Consider the following 22141-nt stretch of genomic DNA (forward strand, 5'->3'; position numbering starts at 1 on the left):
ACATTATATTAAATGCTTCATTATTTATGGTTGCCACTCCTGGTCTGTGCTTTAAGAGAAATACAATCATTAGTAAGTACTAAAAACAAAAGTATGGATAAATGTACAGAGATAAGCCATGTAGTAGGTAAAACACACATCTGTTAAAGATAAAACACAAATTGTGGCAATTTGTTACAAAATTCAGTCATTCCACTTGCATCTGTTGATGTCAGATTGCTGCTAATATCTCTCATCAATCCAAGCAGCTGTGCGCATGCGCGAGTTTAGAAACCCGAGCGCAGAGCAGGGATAACCACGCCCCGCCCTCATTTGATTGGTCGCTGCAAAGTCCCTTCTTCTTCTTCTGGCTGCTCTAGCTGATTTCTCACGCAGTGCGCCACTTTTGCCCCATCGGTCGCTGAGGGGAAATGAATGGCTGGCTTGTTCATTAAGACACCTGCTGAATGAAGGAAACATGATGAAGGTAAAGACGTGATGAGAAGTGACAACATTGCACTCATCAAATGCAAATTGTACACACTGCCAGCGGCCAGGAAGCAGCGACGCTGAACATCCACTTTTAGGGGTAAGTTAGACTTGTTTTCCATGATATTAATACTGTTGAATAGGATTAAATTGTGATTGCCAACTGCATGCTAGTCTATGCTATCGCTATGTGACATAGGCGCCGATCTACATTTCTGCCAGTGGGTGCTCGGTGAGTGTGTATTAGTGTTGTCCCCATACCCATATTCTGTATTATTTTGTATTAGTGTTGTCCCCAGACCGATATTTTGTATTATTTTGTATTAGTGTTGTCCCCAGACCAATATTTTGTATTATTTTGTATTAGTGTTGTCCCCAGACCAATATTTTGTATTATTTCGTATTAGTGTTGTCCCCAGACCAATATTTTGTATTATTTTGTATTAGTGTTGTCCCCAGACCAATATTTTGTATTATTTCGTATTAGTGTTGTCCCCAGACCAATATTTTGTATTATTTTGTATTAGTGTTGTCCCCAGACCAATATTTTGTATTATTTTGTATTAGTGTTGTCCCCAGACCAATATTTTGTATTATTTTGTATTAGTGTTGTCCCCAGACCAATATTTTGTATTATTTTGTATTAGTGTTGTCCCCAGACCAATATTTTGTATTAGTGTTGTCCCCAGACCAATATTTTGTATTATTTTGTATTAGTGTTGTCCCGATACCAATATTTTGTATTAGTGTTGTCCCCATACCAGTATTTAGTATTATTTTGTATTAATGTTGTCCCCATACCAATATTTAGTATTATTTTGTATTAATGTTGTCCCCATACCAATATTTTGTATTATTTTGTATTAGTGTTGTCCCCAGACCAATATGTTGTATTATTTTGTATTAGTGTTGTCCCCAGACCAATATTTTGTATTATTTTGTATTAGTGTTGTCCCCAGACCAATATTTTGTATTATTTTGTATTAGTGTTGTCCCCAGACCAATATTTTGTATTATTTTGTATTAGTGTTTTCCCCATACCAATATTTTGTATTATTTTGTATTAGTGTTGTCCCCAGACCAATATTTTGTATTATTTTGTATTAGTGTTGTCCCCAGACCAATATTTTGTATTATTTTGTATTAGTGTTGTCCCCAGACCAATATTTTGTATTATTTTGTATTAGTGTTGTCCCCATACCGATATTTTGTATTAGTGTTGTTCCGATACCAATATTTTGTATTATTTTGTATTAGTATTGTCCCCATACCAGTATTTAGTATTATTTTGTATAAGTGTTGTCCCCATACCAATATTTAGTATTATTTTGTATTAGTGTTGTCCCCATACCAATATTTTGTATTATTTTGTATTAGTGTTGTCCCCATACCAATATTTTGTATTATTTTGTATTAGTGTTGTCCCCATACCAACATTTTGTATTAGTTTGTATTAGTGTTGTCCCCATACCAATATTTTGTATTATTTTGTATTAGTGTTGTCCCCATACCAACATTTTGTATTATTTTGTATTAGTGTTGTCCCCATACCAATATTTTGTATTATTTTGTATTAGTGTTGTCCCCATACCAATATTTTGTATTATTTTGTATTAGTGTTGTCCCCATACCAATGTTTTGTATTATTTTGTATTAGTGTTGTCCCCATACCAATATTTTGTATTATTTTGTATTATTGTTGTCCCGATACTAATATTTTGTATTATTTTGTATTAGTGTTGTCCCCATACCGATATTTTTTATTATTTTTTATTAGTGTTGTCCCGATACCAATATTTTTTATTATTTTTTATTAGTGTTGTCCCGATACCAATATTTAGTATTATTTTGTATTAGTGTTGTCCCCATACCAGTATTTAGTATTATTTTGTATTAGTGTTGTCCCCATACCAATATTTAGTTTTATTTTGTATTAGTGTTGTCCCCATACCAATATTTTGTATTATTTTGTACTAGTGTTGTCCCCAGACCAATATTTTGTAATATTTTGTATTAGTGATGTCCCCAGACCAATATTTTGTATTATTTTGTATTAGTGTTCTCCCCAGACCAATATTTTGTATTATTTTGTATTAGTGTTGTCCCCAGACCAATATTTTGTATTAGTGTTGTCCCCAGACCAATATTTTGTATTATTTTGTATTATTTTGTGTTAGTGTTGTCCCCATACCGATATTTTGTATTTTTTTGTATCAGTGTTGTCCCGAGACCAATATTTTCTATTATTTTGTATTAGTGTTGTCCCCATACCAGTATTTAGTATTATTTTGTATTAGTGTTGTCCCCATACCAATATTTAGTATTATTTTGTATTAGTGTTGTCCTCATACCAATATTTTGTATTATTTTGTATTAGTGTTGTCCCCATACCAACATTTTGTATTATTTTGTATTAGTGTTGTCCCCATACCAATATTTTGTGTTATTTTGTATTAGTGTTATCCCCATACCAATATTTTGTATTATTTTGTATTAGTGTTGTCCCCATACCAATATTTTGTATTAGTGTTGTCCCGATACCAATATTTTGTATTATTTTGTATTAGTGTTGTCCCCATACCAATATTTTCTATTATTTTGTATTAGTGTTGTCCCCATACCAGTATTTAGTATTATTTTGTATTAGTGTTGTCCCCATACCAATATTTTGTATTATTTTGTATTGGTGTTGTCCCGATACCAATATTTTGTATTATTTTGTATTAGTGTTGTCCCCATACCAATATTTTGTATTATTTTGTATTAGTGTTGTCCCCATACCAATATTTTGTGTTATTTTGTATTAGTGTTATCCCCATACCAATATTTTGTATTATTTTGTATTAGTGTTGTCCCCATACCAATATTTTGTATTAGTGTTGTCCCGATACCAATATTTTGTATTATTTTGTATTAGTGTTGTCCCCATACCAATATTTTGTATTATTTTGTATTAGTGTTGTCCCCATACCAATATTTTGTGTTATTTTGTATTAGTGTTATCCCCATACCAATATTTTGTATTATTTTGTATTAGTGTTGTCCCCATACCAATATTTTGTATTAGTGTTGTCCCGATACCAATATTTTGTATTATTTTGTATTAGTGTTGTCCCCATACCAGTATTTAGTATTATTTTGTATTAGTGTTGTCCCCAGACCAACATTTTGTATTATTTTGTATTAGTGTTGTCCCGATACCAATATTTTGTATTATTTTGTATTAGTGTTGTCCCCATACCAATATTTTGTATTATTTTGTATTACTGTTGTCCCGATACCAATATTTTGGATTATTTTGTATTAGTGTTGTCCCGATACCAATATTTTGGATTATTTTGTATTAGTGTTGTCCCGATACCAATATTTTGCATTATTTTGTCTTATTTTGTATTAGTGTAGTCCCGATACCAATATTTTGTATTATTTTGTATTAGTGTTGTCCCGATACCAATATTTTGTATTATTTTGTCTCATTTTTTATTAGTGCTGTCCCAATACCAATATTTTGGTACCGATACCGGTACCAAAAGTATTTTGGTACTTTTCTTAATAAAGGGTACCACAAAATAATTGCATTATTGGCTTTATTTTAACAAAAAAATCTTATGGTACATTAAACATATGTTTCTTATTGCAAAGTTGTCCTTAAATAAAATAGTGAACATACTGTACAAGACAACTTGTCTTTTAGTAGTAAGTAAACAAACAAAGTCTCCTAATTTAGCTGCTGACGTATGCAGTATCATACAAGAGAGAGAGAGAGGGGGGGGGGGGGGGGGTGTTACCCACATATGCCGTCCTCTCCAAGGTTTCTCATAGTCATTCACAGACGTCCCACTGGGGTGAGTTGATACCAATATTTAATATTATTTTGTATTAGTGTTGTCCCCATACCAGTATTTAGTATTATTTTGTATTAGTGTTGTCCCCATACCAATATTTAGTATTATTTTGTATTAGTGTTGTCCCCATACCAATATTTTGTATTATTTTGTACTAGTGTTGTCCCCAGACCAATATTTTGTAATATGTTGTATTAGTGTTGTCCCCAGACCAATATTTTGTATTATTTTGTATTAGTGTTCTCCCCAGACCAATATTTTGTATTATTTTGTATTAGTGTTGTCCCCAGACCAATATTTTGTATTAGTGTTGTCCCCAGACCAATATTTTGTATTATTTTGTATTATTTTGTGTTAGTGTTGTCCCCATACCGATATTTTGTATTTTTTTGTATCAGTGTTGTCCCGATACCAATATTTTCTATTATTTTGTATTAGTGTTGTCCCCATACCAGTATTTAGTATTATTTTGTTTTAGTGTTGTCCCCATACCAATATTTAGTATTATTTTGTATTAGTGTTGTCCCCATACCAATATTTTGTATTATTTTGTATTAGTGTTGTCCCCATACCAACATTTTGTATTATTTTGTATTAGTGTTGTCCCCATACCAATATTTTGTATTATTTTGTATTAGTGTTGTCCCCATACCAACATTTTGTATTCTTTTGTATTAGTGTTGTCCCCATACCAACATTTTGTATTCTTTTGTATTAGTGTTCTCCCCAGACCAATATTTTGTATTATTTTGTATTAGTGTTGTCCCCAGACCAATATTTTGTATTATTTTGTATTAGTGTTTTCCCCATACCAATATTTTGTATTATTTTGTATTAGTGTTGTCCCCAGACCAATATTTTGTATTATTTTGTATTAGTGTTGTCCCCAGACCAATATTTTGTATTATTTTGTATTAGTGTTGTCCCCAGACCAACATTTTGTATTATTTTGTATTAGTGTTGTCCCCATACCGATATTTTGTATTAGTGTTGTTCCGATACCAATATTTTGTATTATTTTGTATTAGTATTGTCCCCATACCAGTATTTAGTATTATTTTGTATAAGTGTTGTCCCCATACCAATATTTAGTATTATTTTGTATTAGTGTTGTCCCCATACCAATATTTTGTATTATTTTGTATTAGTGTTGTCCCCATACCAATATTTTGTATTATTTTGTATTAGTGTTGTCCCCATACCAACATTTTGTATTAGTTTGTATTAGTGTTGTCCCCATACCAATATTTTGTATTATTTTGTATTAGTGTTGTCCCCATACCAACATTTTGTATTATTTTGTATTAGTGTTGTCCCCATACCAATATTTTGTATTATTTTGTATTAGTGTTGTCCCCATACCAATATTTTGTATTATTTTGTATTAGTGTTGTCCCCATACCAATGTTTTGTATTATTTTGTATTAGTGTTGTCCCCATACCAATATTTTGTATTATTTTGTATTATTGTTGTCCCGATACTAATATTTTGTATTATTTTGTATTAGTGTTGTCCCCATACCGATATTTTTTATTATTTTTTATTAGTGTTGTCCCGATACCAATATTTTTTATTATTTTTTATTAGTGTTGTCCCGATACCAATATTTAGTATTATTTTGTATTAGTGTTGTCCCCATACCAGTATTTAGTATTATTTTGTATTAGTGTTGTCCCCATACCAATATTTAGTTTTATTTTGTATTAGTGTTGTCCCCATACCAATATTTTGTATTATTTTGTACTAGTGTTGTCCCCAGACCAATATTTTGTAATATTTTGTATTAGTGATGTCCCCAGACCAATATTTTGTATTATTTTGTATTAGTGTTCTCCCCAGACCAATATTTTGTATTATTTTGTATTAGTGTTGTCCCCAGACCAATATTTTGTATTAGTGTTGTCCCCAGACCAATATTTTGTATTATTTTGTATTATTTTGTGTTAGTGTTGTCCCCATACCGATATTTTGTATTTTTTTGTATCAGTGTTGTCCCGAGACCAATATTTTCTATTATTTTGTATTAGTGTTGTCCCCATACCAGTATTTAGTATTATTTTGTATTAGTGTTGTCCCCATACCAATATTTAGTATTATTTTGTATTAGTGTTGTCCTCATACCAATATTTTGTATTATTTTGTATTAGTGTTGTCCCCATACCAACATTTTGTATTATTTTGTATTAGTGTTGTCCCCATACCAATATTTTGTATTATTTTGTATTAGTGTTGTCCCCATACCAACATTTTGTATTCTTTTGTATTAGTGTTGTCCCCATACCAACATTTTGTATTCTTTTGTATTAGTGTTGTCCCCATACCAATATTTTGTATTATTTTGTATTAGTGTTGTCCCCATACCAATATTTTGTATTATTTTGTATTAGTGTTGTCCCCATACCAATATTTTGTATTATTTTGTATTAGTGTTGTCCCGATACCAATATTTTGTATTATTTTGTATTAGTGTTGTCCCCAGACCAATATTTTGTATTATTTTGTATTAGTGTTGTCCCCATACCAATATTTTGTATTATTTTGTATTAGTGTTGTCCCGATACCAATATTTTGTATTATTTTGTATTGGTGTTGTCCCGATACCAATATTTTGTATTATTTTGTATTGGTGTTGTCCCGATACCAATATTTTGTATTATTTTGTATTAGTGTTGTCCCCATACCAATATTTTGTATTATTTTGTATTAGTGTTGTCCCCATACCAATATTTTGTGTTATTTTGTATTAGTGTTATCCCCATACCAATATTTTGTATTATTTTGTATTAGTGTTGTCCCCATACCAATATTTTGTATTAGTGTTGTCCCGATACCAATATTTTGTATTATTTTGTATTAGTGTTGTCCCCATACCAATATTTTGTATTATTTTGTATTAGTGTTGTCCCCATACCAATATTTTGTGTTATTTTGTATTAGTGTTATCCCCATACCAATATTTTGTATTATTTTGTATTAGTGTTGTCCCCATACCAATATTTTGTATTAGTGTTGTCCCGATACCAATATTTTGTATTATTTTGTATTAGTGTTGTCCCCATACCAGTATTTAGTATTATTTTGTATTAGTGTTGTCCCCAGACCAACATTTTGTATTATTTTGTATTAGTGTTGTCCCGATACCAATATTTTGTATTATTTTGTATTAGTGTTGTCCCCATACCAATATTTTGTATTATTTTGTATTACTGTTGTCCCGATACCAATATTTTGGATTATTTTGTATTAGTGTTGTCCCGATACCAATATTTTGGATTATTTTGTATTAGTGTTGTCCCGATACCAATATTTTGCATTATTTTGTCTTATTTTGTATTAGTGTAGTCCCGATACCAATATTTTGTATTATTTTGTATTAGTGTTGTCCCGATACCAATATTTTGTATTATTTTGTCTCATTTTTTATTAGTGCTGTCCCAATACCAATATTTTGGTACCGATACCGGTACCAAAAGTATTTTGGTACTTTTCTTAATAAAGGGTACCACAAAATAATTGCATTATTGGCTTTATTTTAACAAAAAAATCTTATGGTACATTAAACATATGTTTCTTATTGCAAAGTTGTCCTTAAATAAAATAGTGAACATACTGTACAAGACAACTTGTCTTTTAGTAGTAAGTAAACAAACAAAGTCTCCTAATTTAGCTGCTGACGTATGCAGTATCATACAAGAGAGAGAGAGAGAGGGGGGGGGGGGGTGTTACCCACATATGCCGTCCTCTCCAAGGTTTCTCATAGTCATTCACAGACGTCCCACTGGGGTGAGTTGATACCAATATTTAATATTATTTTGTATTAGTGTTGTCCCCATACCAGTATTTAGTATTATTTTGTATTAGTGTTGTCCCCATACCAACATTTTGTATTATTTTGTATTAGTGTTGTCCCCATACCAATATTTTGTATTATTTTGTATTAGTGTTGTCCCCATACCAACATTTTGTATTCTTTTGTATTAGTGTTGTCCCCATACCAACATTTTGTATTCTTTTGTATTAGTGTTGTCCCCATACCAATATTTTGTATTATTTTGTATTAGTGTTGTCCCCATACCAATATTTTGTATTATTTTGTATTAGTGTTGTCCCCATACCAATATTTTGTATTATTTTGTATTAGTGTTGTCCCGATACCAATATTTTATATTATTTTGTATTAGTGTTGTCCCCAGACCAATATTTTGTATTTTGTATTAGTGTTGTCCCCATACCAATATTTTGTATTATTTTGTATTAGTGTTGTCCCGATACCAATATTTTGTATTATTTTGTATTGGTGTTGTCCCGATACCAATATTTTGTATTATTTTGTATTGGTGTTGTCCCGATACCAATATTTTGTATTATTTTGTATTAGTGTTGTCCCCATACCAATATTTTGTATTATTTTGTATTAGTGTTGTCCCCATACCAATATTTTGTGTTATTTTGTATTAGTGTTATCCCCATACCAATATTGTGTATTATTTTGTATTAGTGTTGTCCCCATACCAATATTTTGTATTAGTGTTGTCCCGATACCAATATTTTGTATTATTTTGTATTAGTGTTTTCCCCATACCAGTATTTAGTATTATTTTGTATTAGCGTTGTCCCCAGACCAACATTTTGTATTATTTTGTATTAGTGTTGTCCCGATACCAATATTTTGTATTATTTTGTATTAGTGTTGTCCCCATACCAATATTTTGTATTATTTTGTATTACTGTTGTCCCGATACCAATATTTTGGATTATTTTGTATTAGTGTTGTCCCGATACCAATATTTTGGATTATTTTGTATTAGTGTTGTCCCGATACCAATATTTTGCATTATTTTGTCTTATTTTGTATTAGTGTAGTCCCGATACCAATATTTTGTATTATTTTGTATTAGTGTTGTCCCGATACCAATATTTTGGATTATTTTGTGTCATTTTTTATTAGTGCTGTCCCAATACCAATATTTTGGTACCGATACCGGTACCAAAAGTATTTTGGTACTTTTCTTAATAAAGGGTACCACAAAATAATTGCATTATTGGCTTTATTTTAACAAAAAAATCTTATGGTACATTAAACATATGTTTCTTATTGCAAAGTTGTCCTTAAATAAAATAGTGAACATACTGTACAAGACAACTTGTCTTTTAGTAGTAAGTAAACAAACAAAGTCTCCTAATTTAGCTGCTGACGTATGCAGTATCATACAAGAGAGAGAGAGAGGGGGGGGGGGGGCATATGTGGGGTGTTACCCACATATGCGGTCCTCTCCAAGGTTTCTCATAGTCATTCACAGACGTCCCACTGGGGTAAGTTTTTCCTTGCCCGTATGTGGGCTATTTACCGAGGATGTCGTTGTGGCTTGTGCAGCCCTTTGAGAAACTTGTGATTTAGGGCTATATAAATAAACATTGATTGATTGATTGATATTGTCATTTTCCATTCTATTATTTTGTCAAAATTATTAAGGACAAGTGGTAGAAAATGAATTATTCATCTACTTGTTCATTGTACTGTCTGTTAATATCTGCTTATTTTCTGTTTCAACATGTTCTATTTACACCTCTGTTAAAATGTAAAAATCACGTATTCTTCTGTTGTTTGGATACTTTACATTAGTTTTGGATGATACCACAAATTTGGGTATCAATCCGATATCAAGTAGTTACAGGATCATACATTGGTCCTCATGTGTCCAGGGATGCATTTCCTGAGTTAATAAACATAATATGAATTTTAAAAAAAGGAAAAAAGATTTTGTGACGATAAAAAATATCGATGTACGCTCCTGTACTTGTTATCATTACAGTGGATGTCAGATGTAGATCCACCCATGGCATTTGTTTAGCTGGTACAGTACATGGCCACATTCATTAGCGGAAGTGGGTAGAGTTGACACATTTTCTCCTGGAGTAAGAGTACCGTTACTTTAGAGTAATATGACTCAAGTAAAAGTAAAAAGTAGTTATCCAAATAGGTATTCTTTAAAAAAACTACTCAAGTATCGAGTAACTTGTGAGTAACTTCTGATTTATTTAGTAGCTATATTTTAATGGTTCTTGGACGACAACAGTAGTTGGTATGTGTGCGTGTGGGTGTGTGTGTGTGTAAAACTTAAAAAACATTTATAATTTACTGCAATGTGTCTTTTTTAGTTGGAATTGGGATTCCTATAGGATGAAATGTCAACATTTCTACTGACACAAATGACAGCACATATTTTATTTTATTTTTCTAGTATGTAAGTTAATATTGAAAATTTGTGCTGCCTTATCTGTCATTATGTCACTTTTTACATACTCAACAGTACGTTTCCATTCACTAAATGAATCTGATTTGTCAAATAATTCGGTTTGTTCTATTTTCACACCTACATGTGAAGTTCTAGTTTGTTTGTTGTATTTGGATGTTTAGTTCTTACATCACTAAAAGTATGAATAATGATGTTGTGAACAAATAGGATCAATACTTTCTTGAAGTCATGTGATCTACTAGTTACTATGTTTGTCTGACTAACAAAACATACACATTATTTCTACTCTTTATTAAGTATATCGTGTCAAAATACATCTGTTAAAGGCCTACTGAAATTATTATTTTTTATTTAAACGGGGATAGCAGATCCATTCTATGTGTCATACATGATCATTTCGCGATATTGCCATATTTTTGCTGAAAGGATTTAGTAGAGAACATCGACGATAAAGTTTGCAACTTTTGGTCGCTGATAAAAAAAGCCTTGCCTGTATCGGAAGTAGCGTGACGTAACAGGTTGAAGGGCTCCTCACATTTCCCCATTGTTTACAATGCAGCGAGAGCGATTCGGACCGAGAAAGCGACGATTACCCCATTAATTTGAGCCAGGATGAAAGATTCGTGGATGAGGAACGTGAGAGTGAAGGACTAGAGTGCAGTGCATGACATATCTTTTTTCACTCTGACCGTAACTTAGGTACAAGGCCTCATTGGATTCCACACTTTCTCCTTTTTCTATTGTGGATCACGGACTTGTATTTTAAACCACCTCGGATACTATATCCTCTTGAAAATGACAGTCGAGGACGCGAAATGGACATTCACAGTGACTTTTATCTCCACGACAATACATCGGCGAAACACTTTAGCTACGGAGCTAACGTGATATCATCGGGCTCAAATGCAGATAGAAACAAAATAAATAAACCCCTGACTGGAAGGATAGACAGAAGATCAACAATACTATTAAACCATGGACATGTAACTACACGGTTAATGCTTTCCAGCCTGTCGAAGCTTAACAATGCTGTTGCTAATGACGCCATTGAAGCTAACTTAGCAACGGAACCTCACAGAGCTATGCTAAAAACATTAGCTATCCACCTACGCCAGCCAGCCCTCATCTGCTCATCAACACCCGTGCTCACCTGCGTTCCAGCGATCGACGGAGCGACAAAGGACTTCACCCGATCACCGATGCGGTCGGCGGCCCGGAGACGGAAGAAGTCAAGGTGAGGTCGGCGGCTAGCGCGTCTGCTATCCATCTCAAAGTCCTCCTGGTTGTGTTGCTGTAGCCTGCCGCTAATACACCGATCCCACCTACAGCTTTCTTCTTTGCAGTCTCCATTGTTCATTAAACAAATTGCAAAAGATTCACCAACACAGATGTCCAGAATACTTTGGAATTTTGGGATGAAAACAGAGCATTTTTGTATTGGATTCAATGGTGTCCGAATACTTCCGTTCTCTCCGTGACGTCACGCGCATACGTCATATCTAGACATTTTCAACCGGAAGTGTCGCAGGAAATTTAAAATTGCACTTTATATGTTAACCCGGCCGTATTGGCATGTGTTGCAATGTTAAGATTTCATCATTGATATATAAACTATCAGACTGCGTGGTCGGTAGTAGTGGGTTTCAGTAGGCCTTTAATGTAACAAAGTAGTTATGTTTCTTTTTTTTACAAAAATAATCAAGTGAAAGTATGTTGCATTAAACCTACTCCAACAAGTATTGTACAATTTATCCAAAAAGTTACTTAATTAAATGTAGTGGGTTACTACCCACCTCTGTTCATTAGCCCCTCATTGCGGCAACGTATTGCTGTACCTTCAGCATAGAGACAGCCTTAAAACAAAGTGTTTCCACCTCCATGTTTGACACTAGGAATTATGTCATAATTAGCAATTATCTGCCTCTAAACAGAGTTGGGTTGGTGCCAAGGAGCTCAATTTTTGGTTTCATCCAAGCATCACATTCTCCCAATCCTTCCCTCCATCCTTCAGGTGTTCATTGGCAAAATCTCAGACGGGCTACTACTGTACATGTGTCTTCCTGAGCAGGGGCACCTTGTGTGCACTGCAGGACCTTAGTCCATTACAGCAAAGCAAATTAACAGCTAAGACGTCCTTCTAACACATTGGATGCATGGAAGGGCAGTCACTTTTATTTTGTACCTAATACACCTGGTCTTGTAAAATACCAAGTACCACACGCTAAACAGCGAGTGCAAACTATACAATTGTGTGTCATATTTGTGATTGTGTTATGTGTGGTCTACTAATACTGCATGTGCAATTGAAAAGTGGTGCAGACCGCCTTATCTAAATGAGGATTTTGTGTGTACTATGCAGGGATTTCCGCTCAGAGACATTTGATCATTAACTGCACATCCAACCTAATGTGTGTATTTTTGTTTGCAGTTGCATGCGTGTCTGTGTGTGTGTGTGCGCTCGCGCATCCATATTTGCGGTTATCCTCAAAAATGTGGCTTTACCGCAGTTTGTGCTGTATTTTCAAATGTTTGGCAAACTTCCCTCTTTAATTTGGTATGAAAAATTAATATGCAGACTTAAAGGCCTACTGAAACCCACTACTACCGACCATGCAGTCTGATAGTTTATATATCAGTGATGAAATCTTAAAGGCCTACTGAAAGCCACTACTACCGACCACGCAGTCTGATAGTTTATATATCAATGATGAAATCTTAACATTGCAACACATGCCAATACGGCCGGGTTAACTTATAAAGTGACATTTTAAAATTCCCGGGAAATATCCGGCTGAAACATCGCGGTATGATGACGTATGCGCGTGACGAAGTCCGAGTAACGGAAGTTATGGTACCCCGTAGAATCCTATACAAAAAGCTCTGTTTTCATTTCATAATTCCACAGTATTCTGGACATCTTTTGCAATTTTTTTAATGAACAATGAAGGCTGCAAAGAAGACAGTTGTAGGTGGGATCAGTGTATTAGCAGCGGACTACAGCAACACAACCAGGAGGACGTTGTTGGAGCGCTAGCCGCGCTAGCCGCGCTAGCCGCGCTAGCCGCCGACTTCACCTTGACTTCCTACATCTCCGGGCCGCCAAACGCATCGGGTGAAGTCCTTTGTCCTTCTGCCGATCGCTGGAACGCAGGTGAGCACGGGTGTTGATGAGCAAATGAGGGCTGGCTGGCGTAGGTGGAGAGCTAATGTTTTTAGCATAGCTCTGTGCAGTCTGGTTGCTAAGTTAGCTTCAATGGCGTCGTTAGCACAGCATTGTTAACCTTCGCCAGCCTGGAAAGCATTAACCGTGTATTTACATGTCCACGGTTTAATAGTATTGTTGATTTTCTATCTATACTTCCCGTCAGGGGTTTATTTCTTTTGTTTCTATACGCAGTTAAAGCAAGATGCTATCACGTTAGCTCGTAGCTAAAGCATTTCGCCGATGTATTGTCGTGGAGATAAAAGGCACTGAATGTCCATTTCACGTTCTCGACTCTCAATTTCAAGAGGATATAGTATCCGAGGTGGTTTAAAATACAAATCTGTGATCTACAATAGAAAAAGGAGAGAGTGTGGAATCCAATGAGCCAGCTTGTACCTAAGTTACGGTCAGAGCGAAAAAAGATACGTCCATCGCTGCCTCTCAAGTCATTCACTGTAACGTTCCTCATCTACGAATCTTTCATCCTCGCTCAAATTAATGGTGTAATCATCACTTTCTCGGTCCGAATCTCTCTCGCTCCATTGTAAACAACGGGGAATTGTGAGGAATCCTAGCTCCTGTGACGTCACGCTACTTCCGGTACAGGCAAGGCTTTTTTTTATCAGCGAGCAAAAGTTGCGAACTTTATCGTCGATTTTCTCTACTAAATCCTTTCAGCAAAAATATGGCAATATCGCGAAATTATCAAGTATGACACATAGAATGGATCTGCTATTCCCGTTTAAATTAAAAAAAATCATTTCAGTAGGCCTTTAACATTGCAACACATGCCAATACGACCGGGTTAGATTAGTATAGTGCAATTTTAAATTTCCCGCAAAATATCCTGCTGAAAACGTCTCGGTATGATGACATTTGCGCGTGACGTCACGGATAGTAGCGGACATTTTGGGACAGCATTGTGGCCAGCTATTAAGTCGTCTGTTTTCATCGCAAAATTCCACAGTATTCTGGACATCTGTGTTGGTGAATCTTTTGCAATTTGTTTAATGAACAATGGAGATAGCAAAGAAGAAAGCTGTAGGTGGGAAGCGGTGTATTAGCGGCCGGCTGCAGCAACACAAACACGTAGCGGCTACGTAGCGCCGGTGTTTCATTGTTTACAATTCCCGAACGATGACAGTCAAGCTTTACCATTGGCCTGTGGGGAACTGGGACAACAGAGACTCTTACCAGGAGGACTTTGAGTTGGATACGCGGTACCGTGAGTACGCAGCCGCGGCTTCCAAACATTTGATCGCTTGCCCGTACGTGCGTGCTGCTATGTGCATGTCACGTACGTAACTTTGGGGAAATATATGTGCTGTATGAACTTTGGAGAGGTGAACGGTACTTTGGGCTGTGGGATTGAGTGTGTTGTGCGGGTGTTTGATTTGTATTGGCGGGTTATATTGACGGGAGGGGGAGGTGTTTGTTATGCGGGATTAATTTGTGGCATATTAAATATGAGCCTGGTTGTGTTGTGGCTAATAGAGTATATACAGTGGGGCAAAAAAGTATTTAGTCAGCCACCCATTGACAATCAATGGGTGGCTGACTAAATACTTTTTTGCCCCACTGTATATGTCTTGTGTTTATTTACTGTTTTAGTCATTCCCAGCTGAATATCAGGTCCCACCCGCCTCTCACAGCATCTTCCCTATCTGAATCGCTTCCACTGCCCTCTAGTCCTTCACTCTCACTTTCCTCATCCACAAATCTTTCATCCTCGCTCAAATTAATGGGGAAATCGTAGCTTTCTCGGTCCGAATCGCTCTCGCTGCTTGTGGCCATGATTGTAAACAATGTGCAGATGTGAGGAGCTCCACAACCTGTGACGTCACGCTACTTCCGGTACAGGCAAGGCTTTTTTATCAGCGACCAAAAGTTGCGAACTTTATCATCGATGTTCTCTACTAAATCCTTTCAGCAAAAATATGGCAATATAGCAAAATGATCAAGTATGACACGTACAATGGATCTGCTATCCCCGTTTAAATAAGAAAATCTTATTGCAGTAGGCCTTTAAATAAAGCATTGCGATCACAGATTATGTGTAAAAACAACTGTGTAAAGCCCACACACAGATAAATAATAATAAAACAACTGCTGAAGTTAGTGTAGTGATTTTGATGTCAATTTGATTAAGATGCTTATTTAATTACAAAACACATATATGTATTATCTATATAAGTAGACGCAGTTCAAAACTGTATAAATATACATATTGTATATTATTTTAGCCCATTGCTTAAATTTTTGGACACCCCTGCTTGAGTATATCAGGCCCATACTGTATAAAAAAACAATACCAACTTTACACATTTAGGCTCTCGCATGATGACAAACTGAACATGTCTTAAAGCCCGGGTATATGTAGCAATTAAAAGTTCAGAATGTGACAATAACAAATGTTCTTGTTCTCAGCCACATACAGTATTTAATTATTGCCATGTATACATATTTATAGATTTGCTATCGTTTGTCAACAGTATTCCACAGGGGCACTTTGTGAGACTAAAATCGAAAAAATATATATCACTCAAACCTTTTGGGAAATACCGTGCTCGGGCCCCGAAGCGCAATTGCATGTTCAGCGCAACTGTTTACAAGTGAAAGGCACACAGCTGGATGTGCTTTACACAAAGTAATTGCCTTCGGTTTCAGGGGAATACAGAAATGTATCGGTCCTACAATCAATAAAAGTGCCCAAGTTCCATTGCAGCAGCTGCTCTGCCCAACTGGAGATGAGCGAAGGCAATTAAATAGTCTAACTAAAGTTGTTTCTATGTCTCCTGTGCTCCAGGGACTGTGAAATATGAAGAATATAAAAAAAAATAAAAAATTTGCTCAGTCAATGTATTCAATTAGGTTTTTTTATTAGCATGTGTGTGAAATGATGTTTCCCCAATGGCTTGCAATTCTGAGTTGTATAAAGTAGGTGAGGAAAATTAATAACTGTTCCCAATGAGGAATATAATTCAATAATTAGGCAATAATAATAATAATAATTATTGTCTTTGTGTGATGTTGCCCTATGTCCCAATGCCAATATATTTTGTGAGTAGTGTATACAACTGGACAGATTTATTGATGAATGTAATTTTCTTTCCATCTTGAGTAACAATTCTGAGCATTGTTTTCACTTTGATTTTGGCATTACAAATTATTTTTTTTGAATGTACACAATTTAAAGTCATGATGCGTCCACATTTGGAACAAAGACAACACTAAAATTGTGAATGTCTTCTGTCTATCTGTGTTGGCCCTGCGATTTTTTTTGATTGATTGAGACTTTTATTAGTAGGTTGCACAGTGAAGTACATATTCCGTACAATTGACCACTAAATGGTAACACCCGAATAAGTTTTTCAACTTGTTTAAGTCGGGGTCCACTTAAATTGATTCATGATACAGATATATACTATCATATATACTATCATCATAATACAGTCATCACACAAGATAATCAAATTGAATTATTTACATTATTTACAATCAGGTAGCGACTTGTCCAGGGTGTACCCCACCTTCCGCCCAAATGCAGCTGAGATAGGCTCCAGCACCCCCCGCTACCCCAAAAGGGACAAGCTGTAGAAAATGGATGGATGGACTTATCTTTGTCTTATTGCATGGCCGCTGGGAGTTAAGTTAAAGTTAAAGTACCAATGATTGTCACACACACACTAGGTGTGGTGAAATTTGTCCTCTGCATTTGACCCATCCCCTTGTTCACCCCCTGGGAGGAGAGGGGAGCAGTGAGCAGCAGCGGTGCCGCGCCCGGGAATCATTTTTGGTGATTTAACCCCCAATTCCAAGCCTTGATGCTGAGTGCCAAGCAGGGAGGTAATGGGTCCCATTTTTATAGTCTTTGGTATGACTCGGCCGGGGTTTGATCTCACAACCTACCGATCTCAGGGCGGGCACTCTAACCACTAGGCCACTAAGTAGGTCTTAAAGGGGAACTGCACTTTTTTTGGAATTTTGTCTACCATTCACAATCTTTATATAAGACAAGAATACATATGTTTTGGTTTTTTTTTGCATTCTAATTAGTTCTAATCGGCTCGTACTAGGTAGCTGGCCATGCAGCTAATTGGAGCAATCCAATCTGCCTCTAAATCACTTTAAAATGCATCTAAAAACCGCGAACAATGTATAATATACTGTGTAATAACCAAGCTTTAATGACATCGTTATTGTAAGAGCGAACACTGAAGAACTGTTTTTTTTTAGCGTTGTAATTAGCACATCCCCTTGCTACAGTATTAGCCATGAGCAAGCTTCTGCATCAGCAGCTGAATGGCTTTTGAGTTTGTAGTGCACAACACAATGCGATAAGACACCAATCTGTACTGACTAAAACACATGAACAATCCTATTACAGTATCTGTAAAGTATTATCCCACATTTCATGTTTTGTTTGTACACCGCTAGCTCGACAGTGTATGTACTGTAATTGTACGGTGATGTGCTGCAATTATAAAGATCAATATTACAGTCACTCACTCTATGTACAGTTGCCTGTTTGGTCAAGCTGGCTTGGGACATTTTTTCCAGTTGATTTTGGGTAATCACGCCATCCATGTCATATCGTTTGGTTTCAAGTTCCACATTTGCAGCGTCAAGTTACGCCGGTCCTGACTGTCTGGGCTTCCATCGTTTCCAACGTTATACGCTCTCTTCATGCTCTCTTCAATAACTAGCGTATATTCAGCTTTAAAAAGATAAGTCTGGGAATCCTCATTTGTCCAAAAATAGTTATCTTCGTCGTCTATTACCAAGTCTGCCATGATTAAAGCTAGGGATGTAACAGTGATCGGTATAATGATAAACCGCTGTTAAAATCCAGACTGTTAGTAATACATTTTACATTTTTAATTATTAACAAACCATTTATTAATGTAGTTTAGGCAACACTGCTTATTTCCTGGAAACAGAGTCACAGCAGCGCCGGTTTATGCACACCAGCACCGTTTGGCTTGAGAAAACATGGTGGAAAGCAAATACACAGACCTTGCTTCCGAGTTTTTCCCTTCGAATAAACAGAGCCGATCGCTTCGTTTTACTTCATTTTACCCACTTCATTTCCGTAGCATAGAGTTTCGGCGTGCGTTTTACTGTTAGATGGCGACAAGTGTGGACAATATTGGAGAGAGACGCATTTGTCCCACACTAAAAGTATATCGTGGAGGAGCAAAATATTTGATGTTGCTTTCATTTTCTCAACACAGCATCTTTCACTCAGCTCCTGTGACTGAAAGTTAATGACGTTAGGAAACATGCAGCAGGTGATGTGAATGGAACATTGTTTATAAAGGCTTTAGTTTGTTTACTGGGATGGTCACTCGTCCTTTGTTTAACTGCTAACTTTATTTATCATATTTAGCATTTAACATCAATACCTGCTAAAATGTTTTGTCATCTGATTGAATTGAACACAGGCTGTGTAGTGTCAGCACGCTGAGCTGTCAGTCAGGCACTAAAATTGTGTATTAGATGTGAGAGGTTTCGCTCCTGTTTATTGTTGTGTCTGCAGCGATCACTTTGTAAAATGTTTGTTTGAACATTTGATATGTTTGAGAAACTTTCTGTGATGCAATCGAGTTATATAGTGTTTGATAGCATAACTAAACGTAAAGAAATGACGATAGGTCGCATTAGTTTTTTGTTCTTTTGTGGTTGCTATGCCTAAATATAACTACAAAGACCTAGTTGTGCAAATAAACTAACTTCATGTTAAGTCCTAGTAATAAATATTGTGATTGTTGGTCCAATACACCGTATTTGTGTTGCCGATTTTCATACCAGAAACTAAAAGCTTAGTTGTTTTGCAGGAAAACCAAGTGCTAAATTTGTTTGTTAGCATCAAGAAAGTATCCTTAATAGTATTAATAAACTAGATGAATAAATCTCTTGTATGCTCAACAGCATATACTGAATCTTGATATCGCCATCAAACATTGCTGAACAACAGGGACATATACAGCTAAATAATGAAACCAAATATAAACTTCTCAGCATAAAAACAACTGCAGACATGAATTGTAAATGAGACTTATATTTGTAGCAGCAGCATCCTTTTTCTCATTAGGGTTAGGATCACAGCAGCACGGCACACGTAATGTCAATCAAATACGTTACTTACCGATGCACAAATAAGTCCAACTTTGTCTTTCACGGATTACTGTTTAATTTGTGGGCCCTTCAGATGAAAATACATGATGTGCCTCCAAATTTTTGTTCTCTATATACAGTAAGTATCAATTTGCCTCCTAGATTTTTCAAAATAAGCCTAAATCTGCACGGATTCAGGTAAATAAACAGTAGCCTAACGGATGTGTCTCTTGGTCACATGTGATTGCAACCCACCTATAGAAAGGGTAAAAAAGAAAACACATTTTTGGGTGTAATAATAGATGATAAAATTAACTGGAAACCTCATGTAAAAAATATACAACATAAAGTGGCGAGTAACACGTCAATATTGAATAAAATAAATTATGTTTTGGAACAAAAATCACTCCATATTCTCTACTGCTCACTCGTGTTAGCATATCTGAGTTATTGTGCAGAAATATGGGGAAACAACTACAAATGTGCGCTTCATTCACTAACTGTGTTACAAAAAAGATACATTAGAATAATACATAATGTCGGATATAACAAACATACAAACCCTTTATTTATTGAATCAAAAATATTGAAATTCAACAACTTGGAGCATTTGCAAACAGCTAAAATGATGTACAAAGCAAACTATAACCTGCTACCCAAGAATAATACAACAATTCTTCTCCACAAAAGAGGAGAAATATAACCTTAGAGGTAAATATAATTTTAAACATTTTTATGCATGTACAACACTTAAAACCTTTAGTATATCAGCCGAATCCAGCTCGATCAACTGGGCTACTCCAAAGAACTTCAAACTTCCACTGCCTCTTACTAGGGGTTGAGGTGCTGGGACCATAATAGCGGAATAGACAAGCGTTTTGTCAATAACAAATCTCTAACCAACACATTTTACACAGAAATTAGGCTATTTTCCAGGAATGCCTGTGTACAATATCACAACAAATGGCAATAATATGGTTATGGTCAGTACTATCAGAAAAAGACTAAAACAAACTACAACCAACACTAGCAATGGTTATACTGGTGAAAATAAGTAGAGCATGCTTAGCAGCCTAATCTACGCCCAAAACTAAAGAGGAGACATTTTACCAGTGGTGTGCCGTCAGGGCCAGCAAGGCCTTCTCTCCTGGCCTAACATAACCAGAATGTAGCGCTTTTCTGGACACTTAAAGCGCTTCACAGAGAAGTGAGAAGCCATCATTCATTCACAGCTGGTGGTGGTAAGCTACTTTCGTAGCCACAGCTGCCCTGGGGTAGACTGACGGAAGCATGGCTGCCAGTTTGCGCCTACGGCCCTTCCGACCACCACCTATCATTCATCATTCATTTACCAGTGTGAGCGGCACTGGGGCTAAGGGCGAAGTGTCCTGCTCAAGGACACAACAGCAATTTGGATGGTAAGAGGCAGGGAGCGAACCTGCAACCCTCAGGTTTCTGGCACGGCCGCTCTACCCACTACGCCATGCCGCCCCTAAACAATTAACAATTAACAATTAACGTCTGAACGGGGACATTCAGTTGACAGACAGTTGCAATAGCCAATCAGATCACGAGTTGTTGTCAGTAAGGCCTTCTAGATGGCCTAAGGCAGATATACATTGTGACGTTATGAGCTAGGTAACACAAGAACTCCATTACCCAGCATGCCACAGTAGTGCAAAGCATGCGCAGTAGCCCCATTTAGCCAGCAGCGGGATGTTTGTGATGAGCACCTTGTTGAGTAAACTTTAAGAACTCAGCCAACACGCCTCGTCTGCATCTTTTGTGATTAGGCAAGACAATACATATATTTGCAAGGCCATTTTCAAGAAGGATATTTAAAGAGAAACTACATCTTGTGAGACGATGTCAGCCTGTCAACGTTTCAGATTGCCATATAACTTGGTACAATATGCAAACACGAATGAAAAAATATTTGATCATGTGATTTGGATGTCTCCATACATTTCACATTGCCATGACAACCGTGCTAATGTTGGAACCCATTTCCTCAGTGTATCAAAATATTGAGTTTTTGATTGATTGATTGATTGAAACTTTTATTGGTAGATTTCACCGTATGGTACATATTCCGTACAATTGACCACTAAATGGTAATACCCGAATACGTTTTTCAACTTGTTTAAGTCGGGGTCCACGTTAATCAATTCAGTGCCTATTGAGAAGGAAATAGGCACTGACCCTACCCATATCCACATAGGTTTTATTTGTCGAAAATATATTTTCC

The 22141-nt window shown here is 35.8% G+C and overlaps 1 long non-coding RNA gene across 2 annotated transcripts in view; it reads left to right on the top strand.

Annotated features, from left to right (window-relative positions):
* Positions 1-397: 397 nt before the first annotated feature.
* The window catches only part of LOC133634927 (uncharacterized), a 152367-nt gene continuing 130623 nt past the window's right edge, over positions 398-22141 (top strand). For both annotated transcript variants that reach the window (XR_009821992.1, XR_009821991.1), the window contains exon 1: positions 398-568. This is a non-coding gene — a long non-coding RNA (uncharacterized LOC133634927). The remainder of the gene's footprint in view (positions 569-22141) is intronic.

Source organism: Entelurus aequoreus, linkage group LG19 (assembly GCF_033978785.1).
Source record: "Entelurus aequoreus isolate RoL-2023_Sb linkage group LG19, RoL_Eaeq_v1.1, whole genome shotgun sequence".
In the NCBI taxonomy this organism is placed as follows: domain Eukaryota; kingdom Metazoa; phylum Chordata; class Actinopteri; order Syngnathiformes; family Syngnathidae; genus Entelurus; species Entelurus aequoreus.